This window comes from Macaca mulatta, chromosome 5 (genome assembly GCF_049350105.2).
Source record: "Macaca mulatta isolate MMU2019108-1 chromosome 5, T2T-MMU8v2.0, whole genome shotgun sequence".
NCBI classification, from domain to species: domain Eukaryota; kingdom Metazoa; phylum Chordata; class Mammalia; order Primates; family Cercopithecidae; genus Macaca; species Macaca mulatta.
Genome location: NC_133410.1, coordinates 123,194,950 through 123,207,074, shown reverse-complemented (window position 1 = coordinate 123,207,074; position 12,125 = coordinate 123,194,950). Strand labels below are relative to the sequence as shown.

Below are 12,125 nucleotides of genomic sequence, written 5' to 3'. Positions count from 1 at the left end.
ATTTTATTTAGTTAAATTACTTTTAATGTAAATAGCTGCTTGTAGGTAGTGCCTCCCATGTTCAACAGTGCAGATCTGCAGCCTAATTCTAAATCACTGCATTCTACCACCTCCCTTAATTTTAAACGTGGACAATGGCAGTGCAAATAGGATGCTGGAAAGGATGCTGGAAATGTATACACCATTGACAATATTTGTTTACTAAGAAAATTTTAAAAGAAACTAAAGAACAAAAACTTTCCTGTTTACCATTTTATTGAGCAATAGAGAAAATCTAATGCTAATTTAGAGAAACTTGTTTACAATTTTCAGTGTGAAATAAAATTTTTTTCCTCTTTCTTAATTTTTGTCTCATATTTTCTTCTGAAGAACAAGTAGAATTCAGTTTACTCTGATCTACATATGCTGAAATCTAAGAGCTATTTTCCTCAAAATTTTGCTTCTATATTATTTTTTATTCCCTGAAAGTTCAAGAAATATCAAAGGCATTCAAGAATAATGTATTTCTAAGACACTTTAAAGGTATCTTTTATTATTCCAAGAAATAGTTTGCATTAGCCTTCTATAGAGAAAGAGAACAGTAGGATGTATATAAACAGACAGAAATAAATTTATTTTAAGGAATTGGCCCATGCAGCCATGGAGACTAGCAAGCCCAAAATCTACAGGATAGGCCAGCAGGCTGGAGACCCGGGGGAGGAAGACCCAATGCAGCAGTTCAAGTCCTAAGGCAACCTGCCGGCAGAATTCCATCTTCTTCAGGAGACATCAGTCTTTTTTTATTAAGGCTTTCCACTAATTCAGAGAGGCCCATCCACATTATGAGGGTAATCTGTTTTACTCAAAGTCAACTGACTTAAATTATAATCTCATCTTTATACTTTTACAGAAACATCTAGAACACTATCTACACAAACACCTAGCCAAGTTGACATACAAAATTAAACTTTACATAGGTCATTTAACATTTCTGTATGTAGTACAACAAATTGCACTGTTCCATGGAGTACCCTGGAAAGAATCTGACTCATACTAAAGAAAATTGCTTTCATATAACCAAGCAAAATTGGCATGTTTAACAAATCACCAGATAGAGCATTCTAAATTGTTACAGTTTCATATTACTCTAAAATCTGTTTGATGCTATCTAATTATTATCAAATAGCACTTTCTTGTTTTCTATAATGTATAAGTAAAAGCATGAAGACAGCTGTAAATATTGTCATTTTCCAGGTAGTGAAAATATAACAGTGATTGATCAGAGTTGAATCTACCATTATGTCCATCAACTATAGAACATGTCTAATATATTTGCAGGAAATATAGTGCATAGCAATAGAGCTGATGGGATGATATCTTGTTACACATTTCATAATTAAACATGGACCAACAGTAAATCATAAAGAATAATTAGAATATTTGTTAGTAATCCTCCTATTTACATATCAAATATGAAAATTAAGTGTTAAATTATATTTCTTTGTTGATTACAAACTCTTAGTAATTGAAGCTATTTAAAATTGAATAACAATATTTGATTTGGGCTGGTCTGTAATTTCACACCATGAATTTCAGCACAGTACTTTTCTAACATATTATCTTTGACTAAGGCATGAGATTTTACTTAATCAGAAAATGTCCCTTGGGAAAAGAATTAGAGACAGAGATACTTCCTTGATTTTTAAAATGTTCTTTCTTGTAGTAGATATTACTTCACCTTCCTCACAAACTATGATGTTGATACTGCTTTCTTTCACATTCGTATGGGGAAGCTGGATCACAAGAGAAAGAAACAACTGCCCTGCCCATGTCATTCAAGCATGATGGCTATTATTTGATTTCTTCTTAGAACTATTTGAGAATTCCTTACATATAGTCTAAACTATTTGCCCATTTATTTAGACTCACTGGCCACCTGAAGTTTTCACCAAGGTATTCCATTCTTGGTTGTTGTACCCAGGTTGCCTGCATGTGGCTATTGTGAAAGATGAAATTGTATGTCATATTTGGCTGAGAAACTGCTAGATGTAGTCTTTATTTCAGTAGTTTGCAAAAAATAAAAAAATAAATAAAAATTTAAAAAGCTGACCTCAAAATGCAGTAGCAATCTGACTAAGAAGAGAAACTAGGCTATGTGACAAGTTGAATTAACACAAGGCTAGCGAGATTATTCCTAAAGTAATGGATTAATATTCACTAACCTGGTGGCTTTGTTTACAGCCTGGGTAGATAAAATTCACCATAACAAGCCATTGAATCTAACTGGCTTTGTGATATCTAGAGCCCAGAGCCTTGGTTAAAAGTTACATTCCTTATGCTTTTAAATACATTTTGTAGTTTCAGGTGAATAACTTTGAGAGCCTTTGCCCCTTCTCAGTCAACGTTAAAACGGAAAAGCTATCATCCAAGATAATAAGAAAAAGAGCTTATATAAACAAAAATAATCTTAACTAAGGAATCTTAACTAAGTCTTTTACTAACACACATCCCACCCCAAAGTCCTAACAGACCTGTTCTTTGTACACTTCCTTCTGTTACTGAAATGAGTAATACTCAGCACAGTTTATGGAAGTTACAAAGCACATATGTCAGCAAGATTCTTTTCTCTCAAGGCTTGTAATCAATTTTTTATGGCCCATGGTTTTATTTAAGTTTGAGCTTATGATTTTTAGTTCTTTATTTTGGTTTCACAATTACAATTATTTGAAGTGTGTATGTGTGTGTGTGTGTGTGTGTGTTTCAGGGAATTACAAACAATATACTTCACTCTCTTTGTTGGATGAATCTAAATCAACTCCATGCAGCACCTATACAGTCCAGCTATCTCAGGTCATGTAGCAAGCTCAGCTTTAATATTCCAGGCTCTTATTATTAATGCCACTTCTCTTTATTTAATGTCTTCTAATGCTTGTCAGTGCTTCAGATTAAATTGTTCGAGAATATGAATGTGACATTTGTGGTTTCCTGGGCCTCACTGATACTTAAAACTTCTAAAACTTCATTTTTACTCTAAAATAGGATGATGTATATAAAATGCTTGCCAGATTGACTTTCTCATAGTTGACACTCAAAATAGACAATGCTCAGAACTCTTGTCCCCTCATGGACTTCGATAATAACTACATGCCACACTTCTGTCAGCCTCCAAAGAGACTTACAGCCTTCTGAATTCTTTATGATTTGTCTTTTTAAACAAATGTTTAATTTTAGGAGAATTTAGTCTATATTTCAGCTTTTAGTGGCTAATAAAAGCCATTGACTTACAGAATGTTAGAACTGAAACCCCCTTGAGGCTCCCTAATTTCAGACTCCTTATTTGATAGAAGAAATTTTGTTAGTGTTTTGAAGAGTTTTCTTAATGTCGACTAGGATGCTTCTTTAGGGTATCACCAATAGTTATTTGGACTTGTTTCTGAAAACATATTATTGTCCACAATGTACAGGGATGTTGCAAAGTGATCTGGATGATTTTTATTGTGTTTTAAGAATGTGTGTTTTGAGTCTGCTCATCTGCATCTATTACCTATTGATGCTTTTCTATAGAATATTTTACATCTGAACACTCATGCAAACATGAATACTCTGTGGAAACCTTTTTATCCTCACCAAAATCATCTTGTATAAGAGTTAGAAAACAATTATGATCTTTGGCAAAACAGTGTTTTTAATTTTTTTAACTCTCAGAAACTGTAACTGTCAGCTCTAAGTTCCTACTCCAACAAATATATGAAAGAATATTAATTGGTCCTCTCTTTCATTAAAATGTGAAGGGGTAGACAGCATGGTATACAATACACAAGAAGGAAGTGCTTTATTTCTATAGAAGCAGCTTGTTTCTAGCTCCTGCCAAAAAAAAAAAAAAAAATCTTTAATAAAACTTGACCATACTCACTTTACAAGCAGGGTTCCTGCTAGGTACAAAACTACTTCAACACTCAACATTTCTTACCCTTTTTCAGGCTGCCCTCCTGCATTTACCTATCTTTCAGGTTCCTCTCCTTGTCATGCTGAGTCATGAGCTCCTTCTTTCTCCACAAGATTCGCAGTGCTTTTCTAAGGCATTACTAATTTTTCTAAAAACATGGGGTTGTGTTGCATAACAACAAGCTTCTGCCATCTCTTTGGCTCCCCACCTCACACACTGCCCCTTCCCAAAGCCCACACCATCACACATGTCCCTTCTACTTAATATGGATAGAGAAATCTAGGTTTAGAAAGGATAAGCGAAAGAGCCAAATGATGGAACGTGACCTGAAAGTCATGTGGTCTGACTACATTCGGGGCTCCTTTGGTTACTTTCACAATATCAACAATAACAGTTTGTTGAGCACGTTGTAATTTATGTAGATATTTCATTTACATTAACACATGTAATCTTTTAAAACAAGCCTGTGAGATAAATAGTATTGATCCACTTTACAGAATCAGATGTGAATACATAGAGAAGTGACTTACCTAAGTCTATGGTGTAACTTTGCTGTCACCTTGATTTGGCCTTTTCTTTGAGATTTCACTATGTAAGACTGGTTTCTATTTCTAGTAGTCCAGTAGTCTTTCAAGGATTTCAGTTTGTTATTAGGATTTCACAGCCTCATGATCACTTATTTCTGCAACTGAGCCCTTGGTCTCAGCTGAATCTCATCTTCTAGTCTAGGACTACACATATCTCAGCTTCAGGGCAACCTAGATAGGAAAAAAATGGTATTAATATAATTATTTATTTTTAACTTTTTGTAAAAACCAGAGCCAAATACTCTAAAAGTTGAAGAAAGCAATATGGAAAAATTTCACCACTGACATGAATGATGCCAGGATCAGCCTAATATTTTGACATTAAAGATAATTTAAAGAAAAAATGTTCTAGGCATGGTGACATGTGCCTGTAGTACCAGCTACTCAGGAGGCAGAGGTGGGAGGATCACTTAAACCTGGGAGGTTGAGGTTGCACTGAACTGTGATCATGCCACTGCACTCCAGCCTGGGTGACAGAATGAGACCCTGTCTCAAAATAATAATAATATTTTTTATCTTACTACAGCATTAGTAATGGATTCAGTATTAGAATTGAAAATCCAAATCTCATATTCTTTTTACTGCAAAACACTGTATCATAAAATCATGTTATTTAGGTTTTATAATGTGAGATTTTTAAAATCTAAAGAAAGAATGTTTGACATAAATTGGCATTAATATATCTATTCAGAAATTTTTAACCATAAAATAATTTAAAGAAATTTTAGACGTTAGCAGTTCTCAAACTTTTTGGCATTAGGACCCATTTGTATTCTTACAAATCACTAAAGACCCCAAACAACTTTCATTTATCTGAGTTACATCTATTGATTTTTACCATAATATAAACTAAAACTGAAAAATTTTGAAAATTATTTATTCATTCAAAAGTAATAACAAGTCTTTTACACATAATATAAATATTTTATAATATAAAGATATTCTATAAAAGATGAGTACTGAAAAGTAGCATTATTTGTCATTTTTTCAAATCTCTTTAATGTCTACTCTAATAGAAGATAGCTGGATTTCTCATTGCTATTTGTTGTTTCTGTTGAAGTATATGAGGACAATTCAGCCTCGTGGAGATATGTAGTTGGAAAAGGAAGGTGTGTCTGAGTCATGTTTTCTGATAATTGTGATATTCTTCTTTGTTACTGCACCAAAAGTTGACAAGTGGTGGTTTATTAGAGATTCTTATTACTCATTGGTTAGGTGAGAGTAGATAATAACCAATAGGTTGGGAAATGTAAGGTTGATAAAATTCTAATAACCATATGGAACTCTGTAATTTTTTAAATATTGTGTTTCTATGTGTTAGGCATTATTCTGCATACCTCACATTTATTAGCTCATTTAATCCTCATGGTAACTCAGTGAGAAAAGTGTTATTATTAATCCCATTTCATGCAAATTAGGAAACTGAGACATAGAAGTTCTTTGAAATGGTTTTGCCATTTTGATTTGCAGTTATATTGTTTTACAGGATAACAATTCAAAGTAAAATAAACCTAATATAAAGGATGCATAATAGAACTTCAGAGTTATTGGTAAGTATTCATATTGAAGAATCATACTGAAGATTCATAAGAATCATATTGAAGATTCTAATAATATGCTGGTAAATTTCAAAGGGAAATAATGTAATTCTCTTTTAGTAGGTCAAATCACTTATTATTCTCTTAATATTCCTCTAACTATATTGTGATGAATGATTTATTTTTAGCTTGTGTTCTAATACAATTTTTTTCTGAATGTGACATATAAGAACTTCATTAATACGGCTTCTGAACATAATTTTTCGCTAATCATTGCACTTTTACATGCATTTTCACTTATATTATTATAAAATACCCTTTAATTAACTTTGAGAATCTGTGTCTCGTATCTTGGTAAAAAAGACAGCTAAAACAACATTTTGCTTTCCAGGATTGCAAAAGCTCAATAATATGAAGGTGATAGTTTTGGATGTTATAACACAAATTTTGAAAGGAGGTGGCAGGCAAGGCAGAGCATGAGGACACATGATTCCTCTCACTGGTACAGGAAAGGGGGCAATGGGCACTAAGAGAAGCAACACTGTAAAAAACAGCTTTGACTGCAGTGAATTTTAATGGTTCTTTCTGGGTGCTTCAAGAATACAATTAGCTGAGAAACCTGTGGTCAAAAATGGGGAGGCTTTCCCAGGGTAATAGATGCAGTATTTGGATAATGTTTTGGAAACGTATCTGTTACGATATGAGTAAAGAATAAGAAAAAATTGAATGGAGTATCCCAGCTGAGATGTATCCGTCAGTTGGTTTTTCAGTATAAGTAATTACAACTCAGCATACCATGAATATTCCTTTAGGTTCAGCACCTATCCTCCTTATTACAAAATGTTTCTGTTCCACATATTTATTATTTTGTAAAAATAAAGTTAATTGGCAAGTTAACTTGTGTCTCCCTCTAGAGCACTGTGAATTATTTATTTGCATTCCTCCATAGATATTGAAAGGACTGACACATTAGTCAAATAAAAAGAAAAACAGAAAGCAACTTCATGCGTTGAACTTCAGTTTGACAATTGGAAATTCCAATCTGACTACCAGGAAAAAGAAAGAGAGTGGGCAAGATAGTATTTCATGAGACCCAAGCAATGGTATCATGTTTTGCTTTGGTTTAGTTTTGGTTTCACCACTTGCACACAATAGAGCAGAAGGGGGAGGAAGACATGGAGTTGAAGAGATGATGGACCAGAGGACAAAAAAAAAAAAAAAAGAGAGAGAACATGTAGTAACAATTAGTTATAACTAGCATTTTTATAAAATTTTGCAATTTGCAATATGTTTAATATATTTTATTTCATGTTATTATATACCTCACCAACCAAAAATAAAAGAAAAAGAAAATCCTGTGGCATTGGTGTGCTGCTGTCATTAATATCTCCCTTATAGATGAGAAAACTGAGGTTCAGGTTGAACGACATGCTCAAGGTTACACAGCCTGTAGGGCAGAATTCAAATCCAGGCATTCTGATTTCTAATATTGTGGGTTCTCTCAATAGAAAAGGTAGGCCGGATTGTTTCCACAATACATGCTGGAGAAATTCCTATGATGTCAAGTCATTAAGCAGATGTCCAGAGATAAAGTGAGCCCTCTAACAATCTCTCCACCCACCAGATTTATAATAAATATAGAATATTCATTTTCTCACATACCACCCAGGAAATACCCTGGGAGACATTGGGCTATGGATTCAACCCTGACCATGAGGGGCACACTTTTGGCAGAAAATAAGAGAGTTGCCAGAGGGCATGTGAGATTAAAACTGCGAGTTTTCCAATTAGTGTCCTTTCCAGTCTATAAGCAGTGAACCCTCACTGGAGGAAAACGGTCTGCCTAGGCAGTGATCACTTCTCACTTGTAACTTTGGGATGTCTTTTCTGGGAACAAAAATATGATCTCTGTTGTTGTAGAAAGAGTGCAGACCATCTGCTTTTCATATTCAGTGATGACAGGAATGAGGCAAGTATTTTACCTGCAGCAGATGAAGGATAACTATGATAAAGATGTTCTGATCCAGAGGTAGAGTGGGGAGAATTTCATCCTGGAGGCAACAAGTTTTATTTATTAGAGATCTTCAGGGTGTATTTATTTTTTCTTTTTATTTCTGGTTTTAAAAATTATTATCCCTACAATATATTTCAAACAAAAACTCTGCATAGTTTTCTACATAAAGGAGAAAATTAAATGAAAAGAATTATATAAAATTAAGTCAGCTATAACCATGCTACTGTACATGTAATAGAGGAGGAAAGATGATCTATAATAAATATCAGGGCAAGGAGTCCATTTTAATTTGCTAATTTTCTTACTCTCATTTAAAGCTACTTATAAAGTTCACTTCAGAATATAAAATGTTAATTCCATATCTTGATCTGCCAGGACTAATTGCTTAATAATACTGCCATAATAATAAATCCTCAACTACTCAAAATAGCTCAATATCTGTATTAGAGACAGAGCCAATAACCATTACTATTGAATTTAGAAAAGATGCTAATAAAAGGGCAAAGTCACAGATAGATTACAAGTTCAGAGATTTATATTTTAGGGAAAATATCTAATATCTGTTAATTAAGCATATATACTATTTTTAATGATACCTGTAGCCTACATTGATAGTATTAATCAGGTATCACTGTAGCCTACAATGATACCCAGATGCCTCTAGCCTTGAGAGTCTGGTCATACCAAATTAATGCAGTGTTTACTCAGTAATTCTCTTTATTTTCAGCTGAAACTGCTTTATAACACAGAATTATAAATGTCCTTCATAAATAATCAATGGACAGTACAACAAACTCAACTGTTTTGAAGAATAAGCCAATGTATTATCTTCTCAACTTTCTCTAAATCATAAAATTTATTGTCTACTTTGGTTATATAGTATGTCACAATGCTTCTTACAGAGTTATGTCTCATAAACTCTCACTATTCTTTATGTTTCTCCACAATACAGTGCCTGGAATAGTGTGGGTACTTAATAATATTTGTGATTTTTTTTCTGGAGACTACCCCATTTTCTCTACTAAGTTATGCTGAATTTCAGTTTGTTGTCACATGGCTTGCAACTAAGACACTGATATGTCCATATGAGTTTGACATTAAATACTTTCATCTATGTGTGGCTAACTGCAGGTGCAAAGACACTCAGTTATTTGCCAGATATTTCCTAACCATGGCTAAAAGAAAGCAATTCTCCTCAAGAATGGAAGAACATTATCACTTTTTTGCTGGGCTGTTTTCTGGAAAAGCCACCTGGTGAACATAAATATGAAAATTTTGATAATGTTTCTTTCTTCAAAGTCAAAGGCACAAAGAAAATGTTAAACTTCTTAAATATGGCAGTCCTGCCCATATGAGAATAACTAAATATTAATGGACCAATTCATATAAAGCAGAGTGAGAGATCATATTTTCAAAATATTTGAAAGGTTTTAGGCCGGGTGCAGTGGCTCACGCCTGTAGTCCCAGCACTTTAGGAGGCTAAGGCTGGTGGATTACGAGGTCAGGAGTTTGAGACCAGCCTGGCCAACATGGTGAAACCCCATCTCTACTAAAAATACAAAAATTAGCCAGGCATGGTGGTGGGCACCTGTAGTCCTAGCTACTCAGGAGGCTGAGGCAAGAGAATCACTTGAACCTGGGAGGTGGAGGTTGCAGTGAGCTGAGACCACACCATTGCACTCCAGCCTAGGCAAGAGAGCAAGACTCCATCTCAAAAACTAAATAAATATTTAAAAATGAAAGGATTTTAAATTATCTCTAAGCAATCTATACCTTACATTGAGGATTCTAACTAATATTACTATGATATTTCTTAAGGATATCTTCCTTAACACATTCTGTCTATAGGGCAAAGTTAGTAGTATCAGGAATAGTTTTGTATTTAAGTTACTCCCCAGTCTGTTCATCTAAGTGCAATTTCTGCTTACAATACAGGAGATAAAAACTAGTACATTTCTTTAAAAATTAATTTTATATTATTCTGTGAACATATTGAAAATAGCAAGAAAAATATAAATATTATTTTGACAGTGTGGGTCCACTTGCTTTATGGAGTGTATGTATCCTTGAAACAGTCTCTGTAAATTAGATAATTTTAAAATGTACCCCTGGAGTTCACTCTTAAATTTTATTCTGTAAGTAATTTTATAAATGAGAGATTCATTAATTACATAAGTGAATATTCATGTCAATAGGTATTTGGTAATCTGTAACTTATATATTAAATCTTAATTTTTGAAGCATGGGTCTTCAAATAAATAATTCCAAAAAAGAGAAAAGAACATGAGATAATAAGAGTCAAACAAAAGACCATCTAGTAGGAAAGAAACTTATTTTTGGATGAAAACTATTTCCAGAAAACAATCACATAGCGTGTTATTTGTAGCTATGTTTCCAAAGAGACCAGGAAAATTGTAATCAATGTAGAAAAAGCTTTGGTGTCCTGAAGGTTCACCGACAATGGATGAGTAAGGCAATTGCAAGGACAAATAGCAGAGACTAGGAAAGATTATCCAAAGGCAGAAATTTTAAAAGTTACTTGACACGTTTCCTCATCTGCTTGTGTAGTGAAAGGAGACATTTTTTTCTAGATTTCAGGGGTAATTACAGAATTTATTTAGCTCATTCCATCCCTTTTTGTCTAGATCGAAGGTAATCTCCTGAGCAGATGTCCCTGCTAGGCAGAACAGGAGATGAGTGAGTGTATCCATTCATTTGGCATTTAGATTTAATCTTTTTTATTTCAAATTAATTAGTTGCCTTGATACAATTCATCTGAGTATAATAAGCTATTGTTTTTGAAACCTAATCATCTAAATTTTATTTATTTATAAATTTACATAACAAGTTGAAAGCTTCTCTCCTCCCACAATTATTATGTTCCCAGAAATAATCATGTTCAACAGTTTGCTATATATGTTTACATTTTTCTTCATCTTTATCTCTTTATGAACACACACATACACATTCTCATTTATTCATTCAACAATTGATGTGTTGTTATGAGCCATGTATTGTTTCAGGTGATATGGATATACCAGTGAACAAACTTCCTGCCCTCATGGAACCTATACATTTTTAAAAATGTATACATTATTGTAAAAATGTAATAATACAATAGATATTCTGCCATAGCCAGATGGTCTTTTACTTAATAATACATCATAAACACTTTTCTACATCAGCACTTATCGTCTCACCATATTCTTTTATTTTTTTCATCTACGTATCTTGAAATAGTGTATGCTTACCATCTATACGTTTTCACTTTCCATTCATGTCTCAATCCACTATAATCCAGTTTCTTCCCACACCATTCTACTAGAGAATAGCTTACAAGGTCTGCATGCTTATTGCCAAATCCAGTTGATGCTGTGCAGTTCTCACTTTCCCTGGCTTCTCTATAGTAAGTGATGCAGTTGACTCTAAAACTCTTCTCCACTGCTCTAGCTCACAGGGTAGCTGATTTACCTCAGACTCTTTTAATGTTGCTCCTTGCTTTTCTTCTAAATGATGGTATCGCCTGGGCTCCATGTGTGGCCTTCTGCATTTTGTCTTTAGATGATGACATGAGTTCCCATGAATTCACCTACCACCTAAAAGTTAATGAGTCTCAGATCTCTATTTCATAATTAAATTAACTGCATTTTTATTGTAACATTGCTTTCCACTATTTTCCATTAAGAAATACATATCATCTTAACTTTAATGCAGGTGAAAAACATTATGGTACCTAATTTGGGTAGCATATCACTATTTTCTTTTAAATAAATTTTATTGTGTATATTTAATGTATACAGTATGATATAATGGGCTATCCATAACTACTAAATTAGTTACTATGGCGAAGCAAATTAACACATTCATCATCTCACATAGTTACCCTTTTGTGCATGTGTGTGGCAGGAGCAGCTAAAATGTATTCATCAATTATTTATTTTACTTTATCCTATACATCTCCAAGTGGATATCTGACAGGTACCTCTAGCTAAATGCAGGGCAGGAATCATTGTCTTCCTATTTATTCCTGTCCCTTTTTTCTGGATTTCTTAACTCAATGC

The 12,125-nt window shown here is 33.6% G+C and overlaps 1 protein-coding gene and 1 long non-coding RNA gene across 5 annotated transcripts in view; one reads left to right on the top strand and one right to left on the bottom strand.

Moving 5' to 3' along the window:
- Positions 1-12,125, bottom strand: part of LOC144340828 (uncharacterized) — an 88,796-nt gene that overhangs the window by 19,705 nt on the left and 56,966 nt on the right. Inside the window, exon 3 of the long non-coding RNA XR_013417275.1 lies at positions 4,456-4,683. This is a non-coding gene — a long non-coding RNA (uncharacterized LOC144340828). The remainder of the gene's footprint in view (positions 1-4,455; positions 4,684-12,125) is intronic.
- The window catches only part of ARSJ (arylsulfatase family member J), a 77,261-nt gene that overhangs the window by 55,014 nt on the left and 10,122 nt on the right, over positions 1-12,125 (top strand). The gene's annotated exons all lie outside the window — the stretch shown is intronic.